The following is a 16,417-nucleotide window of genomic DNA, read 5'->3' as shown; positions in this document are numbered from 1 at the left end:
CACTTAGTTACCTGTCATTTACTTTCCTTATTTAAGGTCTTCCACACTAAGAAATAAAGTTAAAAACTTCCTTTCTTGGCTCTATTTCTGACACTTGTGCTTTTTATTTAGTCCAACCATTTTAGAAGAATGGCACTAGAGTTTCTGTTTACTCTTTCAGCACTAAAACACATTTTTAATCAATACAACAGAGGAAGTAAATTGTGAATAATTGTCTGTATTAATATATTTGCTACCAGCTTTGTCATTCTTTAATTTGCACACACCAAATTTCCCCCTATAAACACCTCTGTTTCTCCAAAAGCAGCTGGAAATTAATTATGCTGGTTTTATTTTCTTATTAATTCATATGCTATAGTTCTGTAATCAGTGCAGGATCATGCTGCAATTTTGCATACTTGTTTCAAAATACATTATGAGCACTTGATGATTGATGTTTAACACAATGTATGAAAGAGCATCTCAAACAAATTAGAGGGAATACAAATAAAGAAATTTAAGTAAGAAAAAGAATTACACATATATTCAAACAAAAGCTAAACCCTGGAACTCACAAGTTTGCGGCATGGAACACTGACTGATTAGAACTCAGCTAGGCAGGAAGTTTACACTACTCCACATGAAATTTGGATATAAAGAAACTTTTGGAAAGAGAAAGAACAGCAGAAGATAGCTTTACCAAAGAAGTGGAGGTGAAAATGGCACTTCTTTCCAAATCTATCATCTCTGCCCATTGATTTGAAGTACATCAGAATGCTTTCTTTCCCTAGACAGACAGCCAACTTGTGAAGCAAACATGCTTGAACAAAATGGCTTACATGCCAGAAGACTTATCATCTACCAAATGGCATTCTCACACTTCATGCTCTTCCACCCTCTTCTCATTTACAAGAACTCTCCATGTTTCAGCAACGTCTCTATTCCCAGCTCACCAGCAGGTCAGGGATGCCTATAAGTTTGTGAGTACAACAGGTGCCAGTCCCTGGCAGGACTATCTGCACATCAATAACTAAGAATAATGTGAAATCTGCATCTTTCCTGAGGAATTACAGGCCACCAGAACTTCAGCCAGCAAACCTGCAAAAGGGTACACATTGCTGATGATGCAGGTCTGGTCCTGGCTTTTTGTTCAGGAATTCACCTGTACAATTGTAACTGCAGGATCAGGCTCTTCAGCCATGAGGTTCAGAGAAACTGATGCTCCTGTACTTTCCCCCTAAGTCAGCATGATGTTGCCGACTGTAGTTCACTGCAGGCAGGATGTGGCTCAAAGACCACCACTTAAGGAAAGCAAACCCAAACACAGCCACCCACAAAAATGAAATGAAGTAAGAAATCAAGTCCTCCCTCATTCCTTCCATTCTCACCTAATGTTTTCTTTATCCAGCTTCACCTTCAAATTTCTCTCGAAGTCTCTCTTTAACATTGCTTTGCCAACCACAAAACAATGCATTCTCTCACATACACAGACAAAAACTTAGAATTATTTGTTTCACAGAAGAACACACAGGCTGCAGAGGGAAGACGTACCATTCTACTGCAAGAGACGTAATCCTAACTATTACTGGGTGACATGCTTTCCCCACTCCCATTGCTGGGTACCTCTTGACTGTGCAAGGCATGAGTACAAATGAAAAACAAAATATTCGAAACAAAAAGATGGACAACTTCTAACAAGATTTAAGTTTAAAGTCCTTATGTAGCCAGCAGAAAAAACATATTGGGGAATGAAGTGAAAGGTATTGGTTGAAAGCCATCAAACACTGAAACATTGCCTGACACTCCGCAGCACAGTACAGTCACCAATCCCTTACCCAGCTCACCAGTGCAAAGGACCAGGCTTAAGACTTCCCCACTTGAATCCTGCAACAGGCCAGCTCAGTTCTCAGGAACAGAACCGAGGAGCAGGCCTCCAATGCATGTGCTTAATCCTGCCCTGGGGACCCTGGGGTTTCAGAAGCACAGGACAAAGCCCCTCCCAGCAGTGAGGGTGGCAGAAATCCTCCTGATGCTACACCTGTGTAAGAAGAGAGCGATCCCACAGCCAGGAAGCAGTGAGGGGCATTCCACAATGTCTTAAAGCAGACAATTTGCTACACACATAATGCTTTTCAGAAAGAAAGCATGATAAACTCTCAAACAAAACACCACACAGCCAGAGGGAAGACACCTTCCCACTTTCCCTCAGAAAGGGAAGGTGTAGACAGGACTTGATAAGCTTCTTGTCAAGAGAGCTTCCACTTGCATTAAGTTCCATAGATCCCATGTTGTGCTAGTCCACTGAATTATTTTTATCTTTGCTGAATGAGGCTCTGTGACATTAAGGGTCAATAAAATGCTGCTTCTTACTTTCAGCATTTGCTACATTTTATAAAATGTCTTATTTAGAGACACCCACGTGAAAGATTTCTGACAATAAAAATTCCATGCTTCCTAAGCAACTGATTTTCTTAGTGTAGCCTCATAAAATCCTGTTAACTTTCCTTTCCCTCGCTAAAAATTGAAATGTTGTTGTACTAGGTTTCTTTGTACTCAGATATGCCTGAAGCTAGTTTATTTTCACATGCTGAATTGTCCACGCTCATAAGGACTTGCTATTACATTATGCATTTGTGTGCTATAAAGGAAAAAGCATGAACACTGGAAAGTGTCAAAACCATGTTTTCCTCTTTGTTGATTCATTTTTTAAGTAATTAAATTTATTAGAAATAATAAAACACTGCTACCATTGTGAGAACATTACAAATAGGTCTACACCCAGGCATTAAGTAAAGTGTGCTTTACTCCTCAAATACACCTCCAATTTTTACATCAAGTTTTTATTTTAGGTAACAAAACACCGGTAAAGAGCAAATCTGAAAATCTTACATGCTTACCGTCTCTAGAAATAAAAGTACAGTAAGCAAGTTACTCTATCACAATACTGCCAGAGTGCCAAAGTAGTTGCTTCTGTCAATTCCATGCTTTATAAGAAAATCAGCTGTCATTTTACATTAGATTATGAATATGAAAAAATAATTTAATTGTGAAGAACTATTTCACATTAATCACATTTTAAAAACATCACTATGAAGAATCATTTTCTTCCTTGCATTAACTTTACCAAGTTAGTATTAAATAAATAGGGGTGATAAATACTGCAATAAACAGCAATTTACATACCATGTTTACTGGCAAAAGCTCTTAAGTAAGCTCTCCTCCTACTTTACACTGTCTTGTCAATAAATATAACCAAATTGTAAGTCAGTAACTTCACAACATTCTGAAGGTGGGATATTTTTTTAAACAGCATTATGAATGAAAGTGGAGTATTTGGCAGAAGATGTCCAAGTGGCACAGAATTCAGTGAGTCTACTCACATCTCAAGACAAGCACTTACCAGGAAAGTTTCAGAGCAAGGGAAAGGACACAAAACAAAGGAGTCAGATGCAGATTTTATTCCATTCCCTGCTACTGCTAACCTGCTAAGTGACTGCAGGAAAGCCTACGCTCCTTCACAGCTTTTCATCTCAGATGCCTAAAACTGGGAAAAAATTATTGTTCCTGATCTTGAGGTGTGTGATTACAGTATGGCTATGGCTTGTGTACTTCACCAAACAGGACAGAAGTACATAAATAAGGCAAGGTCTACAACCACCAATTATTAATAATATCACTATTATTGAGAAAATAATATGTGCTTTTTTCTTTTTCAAGCAATGCAAAACAGCAGCCCATCAAGCCATTTTTAAATTCAGAGTAATCCTTAGGCTGGTTCAGATACTACCATTTCCAAAACTACCCAAAACTGTAGGAGCCTTTTGTGAAATTCCCATGTCCACCAGGACCACACTCACCCTATCACTCTCAGACAGAAACACTGTATCATTACTGACCTTAAAAAAAAAAAAAACAAAAAACAAAACCAAAATAATAAAAAGGAAGTAAGTCCTAATAATCTTTTGACATGAAACTGAACAAAAAGGCTTCTGGCAATAAAACCCCAGGAAAGGGATGGTACAAGGAAAAGAAATAACATTATAGAAGTTAGAAGGATGACTTTAACCTATTTCTTCTCAACAATATTTTGAAATACATATGATAATAAGTTCAATCCAGCTTTATAGACCCCTAAATAATGAAAACATAAATTATTAAGTTTAAAGTAAGCTACAACAGTATCTAAACTGCTCTGAAAAACTTGAATCACTGATGAAAACTGTCCCAATATAGAGGTGCCATATGATTTAATGATACAGGGAAGTACTGTCACTCTCCATTTAGAAGTGACCAAGGGACAGAAGGCTATGCTTCTAAAAGTAAAGACCTCGGAAGCCATCAGCAGGCCAAAGCTGTGCTGCCAATTCCACTGGTGGCCACAGCAGGCCATCATCACAACAGGGCACAGGAAGTCCAACTTGGGTCCAAAATTTGGAAAGCAGTTTCTGGTTTTGACTACATCACTTGCCAGAGCTCACAGAGACAGCCTGCAACACACTCAAAAAATAAAATGCGAGTTTCACTTCAGCTCCTATTTTAATTTATAGTACCTTCCTCCAGCAAGGAACGCCTTCGGATAAAGAGGGGAATCTGAGCACTACACAAGCCATGTACTGCTGAAAGAGAAGCAGTGTCTCACCTCCCAGGCATCCAAATTTCACTGCAGGTGTATTCACAAACTTCACATCACAGCAGAGCCTTGCACACCACAGGTCTCACCAACCTTACCTGCACCTTTTCCACCACCACATGTGGTGGAAGAGCACCTCAGCCCAGCTCACCCAGTCAAGTTCTCCTCTCTCCACACCACTCTTTCCCCAGCTCTGTGCCAGAGGACTGCCCTGCCTAATGCCATGTTCATGAGCTCCAGAGACACTGCGCATCCTCAGCCATGAGTGGCAGCAACCTGGAAGAACTTTAAGCTCTGAATGCAAGCAATCATACCAGTGAATTTAACAAGACTTGTCATCTCCTTCAAGATATTCACATGCTTACAGGATTGCCAATTACAGAACCACTAATTTACGAACAAAGTGTATTAAGAGCGTTCCGGATGAACAGGAAAAACATTAGTTATAAAATAATGGCACGATTACCTCTGATATTTTATGTGGAAAACTGACATTTAATATCTTTAATTATTCACACAACAGCTCCGAAAGAGAAAGGTTTTCTTCCTTGAAGGGAAAAATAAACATGGACAAATTCCTCTCACCATCACTCCTACACTCCTTTCCTAAATAAACCTCCTGCAGAAGCCAATGGAAGTTTTGCAGGCAATGAGCTTACAGCAAGCAGCCCCCAAAAAACTCCAAAGGGTCAAGGGCAAGCGTCTTAAATACTCTGAGTTTACCTCCACACAAACCAGCTACGTTTCTGCTAAATTACATGCCTGCTTGACATGGTTTAGCAGCTTGCTGTGCCAAGAGGGACAGTAGTGTGCAACAAACTTTTGAGAGCTTGGGTCAATTTTTGAAACATCCACAAGGCCCCCTGCAAAGCAGCTCATCACTTTCTATCTTGTGACACACCAGCCCTGCATTGGCACTTGCCAAGCAAACCAGAACTCCAGTATGTCAGGACCAAATGACTAAAATCCAGCCATGAACAGTTACTTTAGTGAGAACTGTGTAACAAAAGAAATCTTCCCTTTTACCAAAACAAAAGCTCCCCAAAGCAAACAGAGATTTCCAGTCATGGACAAACTTAACAACATCTCTATTCTCACCTTAACTAGGTGCATTATTTTCATTGCCTTTTTTTTAAGCTATGTACTCTTATATTTTAAGCTATGTATTTCTTTTCTTCCTCTAAAGCTCCAATTATGCTTTTTTGGTAAAAATGATACCTTACCCTTTTCTCTGTTCAAGCCAGTTCAACATCAGGTGAGACATACATTTAGCACGATGCACAAAACCAAGGTCCACTTCTCTCCAAGTGTGGGAAGATTATGATCACCACTTCACTGCCAGATCAACATTCCATGCATCCAAAAGACTTCATAACAAAACTAAAACCAGATAATGACTCAAGACCTGAGTCAAGGTCTCTGAGCTATTCTTGTTCAGTATCCTTTACTATTACTTGAAATAAAGAAAATGTCCTTAGCACTTACAGTACTCTCATGTGACTCTTAAATGAAAACACAGAAAATTAAGTTCAGAAATCAGAACATTTGTATTCAGCCCTGATCAACATTTTGAAGCCTATCTGCCAGTTTTGAATTTCCACATGCATTTTTACTTAGGCAAAACTGTTGCAAAAATTACTCTTCACAGAACACAATCCTTGTCAGTAATGCTATAAAACCAAAAGCAATATTCTCCTATGCAACTAGTCTGTCACAAAAAAATTCAGTAATTGAGTTTGGTGTTGACACTCTGAGACCTGCACGTACTAACCACATCACATACAAAATCCAAAAACCTGGAATTTGAGTGTAAATCTGCAGGAACTGGAGAACAGCAGAATTCTCCCTTCAAACCAACTGCCCACAGTGGTTACCCCAGCCTCAACACTAGCTTTGTGGTTATAATATCATACCAGAACAGCTGCTCCCAACAGCCCCCTTCAAGTCAGCATGTTTGGGACCATCACTTATCCTATGTCTGCTATACACTGCCTGCAAAAGGTCAGGAGTATGTTATTAATCATTTGCATTTATGAGTACTAAGCTTACCCCAAATACATGTCCTGTCTTGCTTTTATTTATGTGCAGATAGTACCAAGACGATATGCTACCTCCCACTTCCCATTTTGGGCCAAATGCAGGTCAGTGACAGCATGGGCAATTGTAAGAGAAGTGCTCCAAATGCCACTCATTTTATGTCATTTTTAAATGTGACTCCAAAAATTCAGAACCTCTTTCTTCTTTAAACTACCACTTCCACTTCAGCTTAAAAGGTGTCAAACCCTTCAAAAGTTATCGTAACTTTTCCCAGCATGCAGATTAAAACAAATTGATGTGTACCTGAAAATGTAGGAATACCAGTAAATTAAGTAAGTAAGATACATATTTCAAATTGACTGGTATCTGCATTCATCAATGCCAAGAGCAGAAACAGTAACACAGAATGAGCATGGATGGAACTCTAATTAGCTCTCAGTTTACGTGTTAAAACTGAATGCACTCCTGTTGCATCAGCATTACAGTTCTGCTAAACTTGTCATTGATTCTTGACCTTCAGATTTTCTAATTACCTATTCAGTTTACATTCTCAAACTTTTATATCACTGAATTTTAAAAGGACTCATTACATTTTTGACCTGTGTGTTGCACTTTGCATATTCTAATGTTACTCTGGTCTAAAACTTCTGCCCTAAGTCAATCAGCTGGTTGTCTTTACAAAGTTTAAGGGAAAAAAACCACCACTAAAAAAAAAACAAGCGAAGAGAGCTCTGAATATGCACAACCTTTTAATTTCCAGGTTACTTGGAGGAACCCCTACATACAAACTTTGTATTCTAGCAGTAGCTATTAACACTTGGAGAAGACATGTTTTCTGAGGTGCTAAAACCAGAACAAGCATCTTCCTCATGTAAAGTGGCAGCACGAGGACCTCTATCTTATCAACAACAACCAAGTTCTTTTTTCATGTGTACAGTTCACATACTTACCCAGAAAGGCAAATGGAAATTACAGACCAACGAAGATGAAGCTGTCTCAAAGTCTTTGTCATGTGATAGTGACCTATAAAGTATCAAATAAAGGCACATCATCAGCACACCATGATTTTACAATATTGCACCTCACCACATCACCAACAAGAGGAGAGATCCCAAAACTTGAAACTTCCTTCCTCCTCACCCCCATCCCAGCTAAGCTGTCATCAAAACAAGATGACAGTCGCAGGAAACCGTAAGGAGCAAACAAAAGATGCACCGTGTCTTTAGAGGGCATTAGGAGTGGGCAAATGGAGCAAATCATCTGAGTGTGCATCAGCAGGGTGGGTTGTTCTTCCTCTGTGTCTCTCTCTCTCTCTCTCTCGGATGCATGTTTATGAGCACGCACAGACTCACATACATACACACAGAGATGCATCACGTAATTATTTACACGCACACACAGTAATACTCGCATGTACTATCAAAATAAAAGACAGAAAGTTGACCACCATCTGCAAGGAGGCATACATAACAAAAACCCCCGGGAACTTACACAAGTGAGCGATCAATCCCCGCGCGTGGATAAGCCAAACAACGCAAAAATTAACAAGAAGAATCAGCCGCCAGACCGCAGGTACGAGAACGACCAGGGGAAAGAGACAGACAGACAGAGCGACGGACGAAGGCTGCAAGGCTGGAGCACAGTTTCAGGTAATGCCCGGAGCGCTGCGGCCGCCCCGCCGCCCCTCCGCCACCGCAGCCCGCGGGGAGCGACCCCCGGCCGCCGCGGGGGGAGCGGCGCTCGCAGCCGCCGCCCGCCCTCCGCCCACCCTCGCCCGTGCAAAGTGTAGGGCCACCGGAATCCGGGCTCCGGGGTGGGGTGGAAAGAAAAGGTATTAAATATGGAGAAAGACCGCCGTGACCCAGGGTTTTCCCGTCTCCCCTCCTCGCCCCCCGCCCCCGGTCACCATCAAGTTTGCATCCTAGTTACAAAATGTCGATCTTGAAGGCTGACAAGACACAGGGAGAGGGGGAGAGAACGAGAGAGAGGGAGAGAGTGAGTGAGTGAGAGAGACGAGAGAGTCCATCTTGCTTTGAGGGGGGAGGAGAGGAGCAATAATGCAGCGCATAAATCTCACCCTCCCGGGGGAAAAGTCTGCACAACACCTTTGGGGGCGGGCGGGCGCGCAGGGAAGGGGCGGCGGCGCGGGGGGCTCCCCGGCCCTCCCAGCTGCCCTCCCCGGCGGGCTCCGGCGAGGCAGGCTGGCAGCAAACACCTCCCTGCTGCTCCCCTCCTCCTCCCCGCGGGCCCGGGCGATGATCCCGCTGCTGCCGCCGCCGCTGCCACCGGGGAGGAGGTGCCGCCGCCGGGAGAGCCCACATGGAGACCGGCACCCCGTCCCTGCCCCGGCGGCCGAGCCGGGCCCCTCCGCCGCCCCGCCGGGTTGCGGGACTTGGACGTGTCACCAGCAGGACGGGCAATGGTTTCGGCGCCCCAGGCCCGAGTGACCACCGCCGGCCTGGCGGCGCCCCGGCCTCCCCGCACACACTCACCTCCGCAGAAAACTTTTAACCGCGGGCCTCCCCCGGAAAAAGTGGCGAATCCGCCCCGCACACGGTTAAAGCCCCGCGGCCCCCCGGCTCGGCTGGCGGCGAGCGGGGGAGACCCGGGCACGGTCCTTCCCCGCCCCGGCGGGGAGGGAGGGAGGAGGCAGCAGGCAGGGAGGGAGGGGGCGGGCAGCCGCCTGCCGGTGCCTCTCGCCCCGCCGCCGTGCATGTCGCCTCGGCGGCTCTCGCATCGCTTCGTTTTACCTTCCTCATTCAGCGGCGGCAGCGGGCTGCCACCGATATTCCTAACGCAAACCTGCTGCCGTGCGGCGCCCGGGATTAACGCGACTGCCTCCTTCTCCCCTGCCTCCAACCCTTCCTTCCCCGTCCTCCTCCTCCTCCTCCTCGCAAACCCACACTGGATCGGCTGTCCTCACATCCATGCAAGTTTCATACATTGCAAATAAACCCGAGAGGAGGAAGAGCGAAGCGCCTGGCGGGGAGCGGGGGGAGGAGGAGGAGGAGGGCTGCTTTCTGTAATTTACCAGCGACCCGATCTCGCAGCAGCAAATAACAGCCGAGCACCCATCCGGCTCCCGGCGGCCGAGAGAGACCCCCCCGAGGCAGCCGCCCCCTCCCCAAGGCGCCCCTCGCCAAGTTTTCTGTCATCGCGACCACCCAATGTCACAACTTACCTTCAGAAATAGGACTTCGCGCGGCCGAGGCCTGCCGCCACCTCCCCCCGGCCCCCGCCCGCCTTCCTCCCTCCCTCCCTTCCTCCCTCTCCACCTTAAACTTATTGACACAACATAATCCCGCATCCACGCGAAACTCCGGCAGGGCCGCCCGCCCGCCCGCCCCCCCCCGCTGCCCACCGGGGCCGCCGCCGCCCCGGGTGCATCGCCGATGACTACCGGAAAACGCACAGCCCAACTCTCCGGCCGAGCCCGGCCGCCGCTGTTGTTGTCGGGGTCGGCGCCGGGGTTTTTCCTCCGGCTCCCCGTACGGCCGCTGGATCGGCTGCTTCCCCCTCTCCGGTTTTATATTCCCCCCGCCCTTTCTCCCGGCGGCGCGGAGCCCCCCAGGCCGGCGGCAGCCGATACCGATCCGCGCACTCTCCCCCGCGCCTCGCCGCCCCTCGGGATGAAGTTTCGTTTCTGTCTGCCGCGATTTCCCTGTCAAGTCCCCCCGGAGAAACGCACCGAGCGGCGGCCGGTGGCCATCCCTCCTCCTCCTCGCCCTCCTTCCCCTTCCTCTCTCCGCCGCTGCTCTTGCCTCTCTCTGTGGCGGCGAGAGGTGCCTGGTTTCAAACGCAGCCTGGCACTGGCTGGCCTACCCCCGCCGCCTCTCGGGCTCAGCTCGCTGGTGTTTTAAATGCCCTGCGCTGTACCGCGATCCACTTGGCCCCCTCCCCGTCACATACCCCCGGTCACCCCTACCCTGCCGGCCGGGCGGAGGGCTGGCGGCACCAACCCACCCGTCCTCCGCTGCCCAAACTTTCAAAACGAAGGCAGGGCTGGCAAGAGGGAGGAAAAGTGACTGGGAGCCGCGGCAGCCGCCGCGCCGGGCAGAGGAAGCTCCGCGCCTCCCTGCCCTCCGCCAGCGCCGCAGGAGGGGTGCGGGGGGCTGCTCCGCCACTGGGGCGCGGAGCGTAAAGCGTGGGGCGAGGGCACCCCTTTCCCTGTCTCTCCCTCCCTGCCGCTGCCCATCTCCACCCGCCCGCCCGGTGCGGGTATGCGGGCGGGGGCACTCACCTCGGCGGGGTGCGCACCGCGCCGCTGGGCCGGACGCGGCTCGCAGCGCAGCCCCTCCGCCTCGGCGCCCGCGGAACGCGGCTCCACACAGAGCCATGCAACCCGGGCAGCGCCACAACACTCCCCGCGATATAAGGCGCCCCGCCATTGGCCAGCGCGCTGAGCGACGGGCCCGCCGGCCACTCAGCGCTGCCGTTACACCCGCGGCCCGCGAGGGAGCCGCCGGCGCACACACTCTCCGCACACACTCACACAAAGATCGCCGCGCTGCCCCTCGCAGGGTTCGCGGAGCCCCCGGCGCCGGTGCCGGAGCGGGGTAGGGAGCGGGGGCCGCCCGGGGCAGCGCGGAGCCGTGGCGGCCACAGCGCCGGCAGCCACTGTCCATTGGCCGCTCGGGCAGCGCCGCGAGAGTAAACTACGTCTGCCCTGGGCAGTGCCGCGGGGTAGCGGGGTGCGGACTCGGCCCGGCCCGGCGCACCCCGAGCAACCTCCCGATAACTTACTCGGCCGAGTTGGGCGAGTTTCATTCAGGGGCCACGGCACGGCGAGGCAGAAGTTGAGGGAGGCAGCAGCGCATCCGCGCAGCCCCTGCTGGGGCAGTAAACACGGGCAGGCACCCCCGCGGCCCGCGGGCGGACGGGCCGGGCCGGCGCTGCCCCCTGACCCGGCGAGGGGATTCAGGCGGCGGCGCCGCGCGGGGACACGGCGGAGCTCCGGGCGGTGCCCCCTGCCGTAGGAATCCTCGCCCAGGCGTGGCGGAGAGGCCCTCACCGGGCCAGCATCGACAGCACGGCCGGCTTAACATCGGCTTCCCATAGAGATCGCTCTGTTGGCAGAACTGGCCGAGTATAACGCCGGGGTCCGCGCCACGCTCCGTGTCCTGCCCGGTCCTCTGCCCTGCACTCGCGGACCGTACCTAACACATGGATGTGAAATTCATTTGAGAATTTCTGTGCCTGACGGGCTGATACGCACAAAGCGACAGTGTGAGGCCAGCAGCTTTTGTGTGGCTGCATGGCGATTGCGCTGATGGGTGTTGGAAGTGTAGTCCAACTTTCTGGGAGAAGCTCCCTACCACTACAGAAATGAAACACAGTGTGGAAGCATACTGCGTACACTGACCCTGTGTGTTAAAAGTTCGCGAGGGCTTGAATATATGCAGCATGAGACCCTCATGTTTTTTACGCAGAAGACACATGGCATTTATTCTTAGAGTTAGGAAGAACTAATTTTCTTGTGTGGCTCTGTCTCTAGGCAGGATGCTGACTTCCAGTCAGTAATTGTGATATTAAAAAAAATAGTTCTAATAAGAAAAAATAGTTAATTTTATTTAATAATAAATTAAGAAATAATAGTTTATTTAATAATAAATTAAGAAATAATAGTTATAATAACAACGAAGATGTAGTCTCTTTTTTTCCAATAGGAGAGCAATGTTTGTGTTTCATTTTGACTTTATACATCCAAGGATGTTGCAGAGTTTATTCCATATGTTCTCAGTCCTGAGCTTTTTTCCAATGTAATATGGTTAATTTCAGCATCTTTCCATGGCTTGTCTACTCTTCTGTCATTCCCCAACCCCTTTTCTCAGTATGGCAGAATTATGTTAAATAACCGTGAAATAATATTTCTTATGTCTGAATAATGCAGTGCAGTAAAGTATAAGCTCATATTAGAAAACTAAATTGTATCCATGTTTCTGAGAAAGCATTTTAAATTAGCCTGCACATTTTTTCTTAAGATGTGACAAAAGTATTGTAGATGCCCCACCCTCTTGTTTGTTGTAAGCAGGGGTGTGTTTGTCAGTGCCTGAATAATATAAAAATAACAGCATAAACATATTCTTGCAATGAATGCATTCTACTTCAGTATTTCATTTTCATAGCTAAGAAGGCAGAGCTGACCATCTCTCCACTGGAAGTCAGGTGCATGTCAGGTGTCAGAGGCTGGGACACTGGCAAGTGAAGGCACACACATTTTATTAGTCACATATATAAAGGTTGGCCTAATTTTTAGGCAGAGCTTCCTCCTATCATTTCCAGATTGTGCAGTGCTTTGCAGTAGTGGGTAAGCAGCATCTTTTCAGTATGCATAAACAGTTGCTGGCAAGAGTAAGAGGCCTAATCCAGACAGTTAAAATTTCCATGGTGTAGTTTCTTACATGTCAGTATTAGTGCTATTAGTGTCCTGGATTCTTTTACCCATATTAATAACACCACACCATGGAGCCTCTCATACCTCTTCATTGCTAAAATCCTGTCAAAGCAGGTAATTACTGAGCAATATAAGTGATGTAGGCACTTCACAGTATACATGAACCTCATTTTAAAGATTGTTTTATTTTGTTGTTAACAGATGTCTCTATTACACTTGATACCTTTTCTGGCCCTTTCAGAAAAGAGGCCAAGATAAGGACACCTTGCATGTAATGTAGTTTTTTACAGCTGTACAAAATGGATATAATATACAATGCTCCTAAGTAGAACAATTGTGTTTTGTGTCTGCTTCATACAGTTACAAATGTCTTGTGAGATAGTTGCAAGGCAGGCCACCTATTAGGTCCATAGAAGCACAAGGATTTTTTCACCCTCTAAGAGAGGTGAGTAAGCTGAGGTATGCTAGTATGTTCAGAAAACAGAATGTTTGCATTTCCACTGCCTTTGATTTATTCTGTCCATAGTGAAAGAGAGAACTGTATTCTCTTGGGTTGTCAATACAGGATCTTTTGCCAGCACTGAAGTCATGAAGAGGAGAGAGGGAGAGGATAGTAAATATTTCTGGGTTTCTATTTTTTTGTATATGATTTCAAGCAAATTAATCTCTTTTTATGCCCACTTGGAGATATTTCTGGCTTTCATCAGCCACTGTTATCAAGAGTTTTGAGGTGTTAGCAAGTGTCTCTGAGGAATTTTTCAAGGGACAGCAAGACAGCAAGTGCTGAAATTTTTTTAGTTGCTTGCTGATTAGTATTTTAGAACTCCACACAAGTTGCATTTCTAGATTTTTCTGCAAAAACTTGTGTCATCAGATGGGACTTTTCTGCCACTTGTGTGTAACTGGTATTAGTTTTTGAGAGTGATGCCCTGACCCTACCTTGTGGCAGGCTCACATGGGCTGCTGTGCACAGCCAGCCTGCACTAAAGTCGGTGCAGTTCAGCTCAGATTAAGCATTTGCTCTGTTGCCTGCACAGTGGGATTTGGGGCTTCCAAGTTGCACGTCCATGGAATTTGTGTGAGTTCATCTGGGCTTGCCTGCTTTGCACTCAACTGGTGGCAGAGTATCTCCCTCTCAACTGCATGTCCCCTCCTAATTAACCCATGGCACAACATGAAAGACGTGTCTGTGATCTGTCAAGAGAGAAAAAATATTTCCATTCACTTTGTTCTTATTTAGGATAACAAGAAAAAATAATAGCATTGATATAAATAATAGTAATTTATACTATATATATATATATATTTAACTCCCCTCCTTTGTGGCCTGCCATGGAGCTCAGTAGTGTTGGGGAGGGGACCGAGTTGGACCCCTAATTACCATCTTCTCTTCTTCTCCTGCCCAGGGCAGAATCTACCTGCTGCTGTGGAACTGACCTGGTAGCTCTTCCAGGCTGAGGTAGACGTATGTTCCATGGCCAGTGTACATTTATTCCCATAATAAAAAGGAAGCTTGGACTAGCCAGCTGCAGCCTGAGCCTGCAGGCCCTGGATCCCTCTGAGCTGCTGCCATGGCTGACTACAAGTGACGGTTGTCATGTGAGCAGGGAAGGGAAGGGAGGCCATAAGGCAAATCTGGGAGCATATGCTTTATCTGCGTTCAGCTTTGCACTCAGCCCGGGCAGAAGCATGGCGAAGAAAGGGTGAGGCAGATGCAGCCTCATGGAGCATGTCCCACCTCTGTTGCTTTTTTCTTGTGGCCTATGCCCACCCACAGTCCATGGAATAGCATGGCATCCTCCAGGTTAAAAAACACTGGAGCAGGACAATGCATTAGTGGGCCTATTTTCCTCCCCAATGCACTTGTATAACATGGTAACATTAATAGCAATTTATGTGCAAGCAGTGAAGGGAGGAGGCATTTTAGCTGAACTAAAGCTGCAGAATATTCACTGCAGAGTAGGAACAGAGCCAAAGGATCAGTGCAGGACAGCCATTCTTCAAGAAGCACACTTCTAGGAAGTCTATTGTTCCCACCTCAGCTCCACTTTCAGTTTCTTGAGAACTCAACAGAAGTTTGTTGAAGTCAAAGAAAGGGCCAACTTGTTCTGTTGGTTTCTCTGTAGGAGGACAGTTATACTCTGACTATATTTCTTTGTTCCTATTCCTTACCTCTGTTCTTTCACAACATTAAAATAATCAGGGTACTTTCTTCGTAATTTTGAGATGCTGCTTCTGAGTGTTGTTTTTCTATACTAGTGCATCTAGTTATCTAATTCCTACTGTCTCCTACCAAGTGGTTTGTTAGGATTTTTTTTAATGCCTCTTTTTACTGGAGGAGCATTATTAACTGCAACCCTTTAACAGAACCGGACATTAAGAGCATTAGATCCTACAAGCAACCTCTGGCCTAAGCTGCTACCACTTTCATTTGACAAATTAGACACAAGAGTAGGACGGAGAACAGACAGGTGAATGACCTGCCAGGAGTTGCACTTTGGAAGCAGCAAAGTCAAAAATCAAATCTGAACTTCTAAATTCCAGTGCATTGTTCCATCCATTTTTTCTCTGCTGCTCTGAGATTTCTTTCATAGTGCCTCCCTTTATTAGAAAAATATAACTACAACTTGAGGAACTATTTACCTTTTTTTCCTGTTTCAGAAGGAATAAATAATAGGCTAGCCAGAACATCCACATCCATTTGAGTCTATCATCTCTGTAAAAACCTCCATCTGACCCTGGAAGACATATAGGTATATGTTAAGATAATATATATTAGCTAACCATTTTAGTGTACATGATGTATGCAATGTCGAGAATAGTGAAGCACTTGTCTGCTAATTGCTAAACTCAGTAGATTATTCTTGTCTTTATACAAGTATAGTGCAGTACACAAAATATGTAAATCAGGTCAGACCTACTTGCCTGATGTTGTGTAGCCTTTTGAGTTAGTCTAGTGCAAGCAAGTCAGTTTCCATTGCCAATGACATACAAAAGCAGTAGGTCTGTCATTCACACCCAGTAACTTGGGATTCCTTCCCTGTTAAAAGTGTGGCCAAGGCATAGCAGCTTTCCCACAACGCCACACTTCCAATTTCTACAATTCTGCTTTAATCCTCATGTAAACTGCAATAATATTTAACTGCTTTGAGCATAAAATGTAATTGGAACTCATATTTCAGTTTTAGATTGTTTGCCCCTTATTACAGTTTAGTGCCATCGAGTAGGTTTTTTCCTCTTCCACCCAAGGGTCTCTTTTTCATATTTCTGCTTCTGGTATTATTCAAATATTTATTTTTTGCTTATTATTCCTTTTCTAAAAATGTTCGTGGTGTTTTAAAGAAACTACAGCTCTGTTCTAGTGTCTTTCTTCAACC

General features: G+C 46.3%; 1 protein-coding gene across 4 annotated transcripts in view; it reads right to left on the bottom strand.

Annotated features, from left to right (window-relative positions):
• Positions 1–10,939, bottom strand: part of BBX (BBX high mobility group box domain containing) — a 137,531-nt gene extending 126,592 nt beyond the window's left edge. For 2 of the 4 annotated variants that reach the window (XM_054270253.1, XM_054270256.1), the window contains exons 1-2: positions 9,139–9,255; positions 7,597–7,669 (exon numbers count right to left, since the gene is read on the bottom strand). The gene's annotated coding sequence lies outside the window, so the exon portion shown is untranslated. Of the gene's footprint in view, positions 1–7,596; positions 7,670–9,138; positions 9,256–10,334; positions 10,392–10,886 lie in introns of those variants that run through there. The other 2 variants (XM_054270254.1, XM_054270255.1) reach the window with 2 other exon arrangements.
• Between the last annotated feature and the right edge of the window lie 5,478 nt (positions 10,940–16,417).

The sequence above is a fragment of the Melozone crissalis genome, unplaced genomic scaffold, assembly GCF_028551555.1.
Source record: "Melozone crissalis strain CALT ecotype California unplaced genomic scaffold, PUWL_Pcris_2 ptg000009l_1, whole genome shotgun sequence".
NCBI classification, from domain to species: Eukaryota; Metazoa; Chordata; class Aves; order Passeriformes; family Passerellidae; genus Melozone; species Melozone crissalis.
The sequence above is the reverse complement of the archived record's forward strand: the minus strand, read 5'-3'. Positions and strand labels throughout refer to the sequence as shown.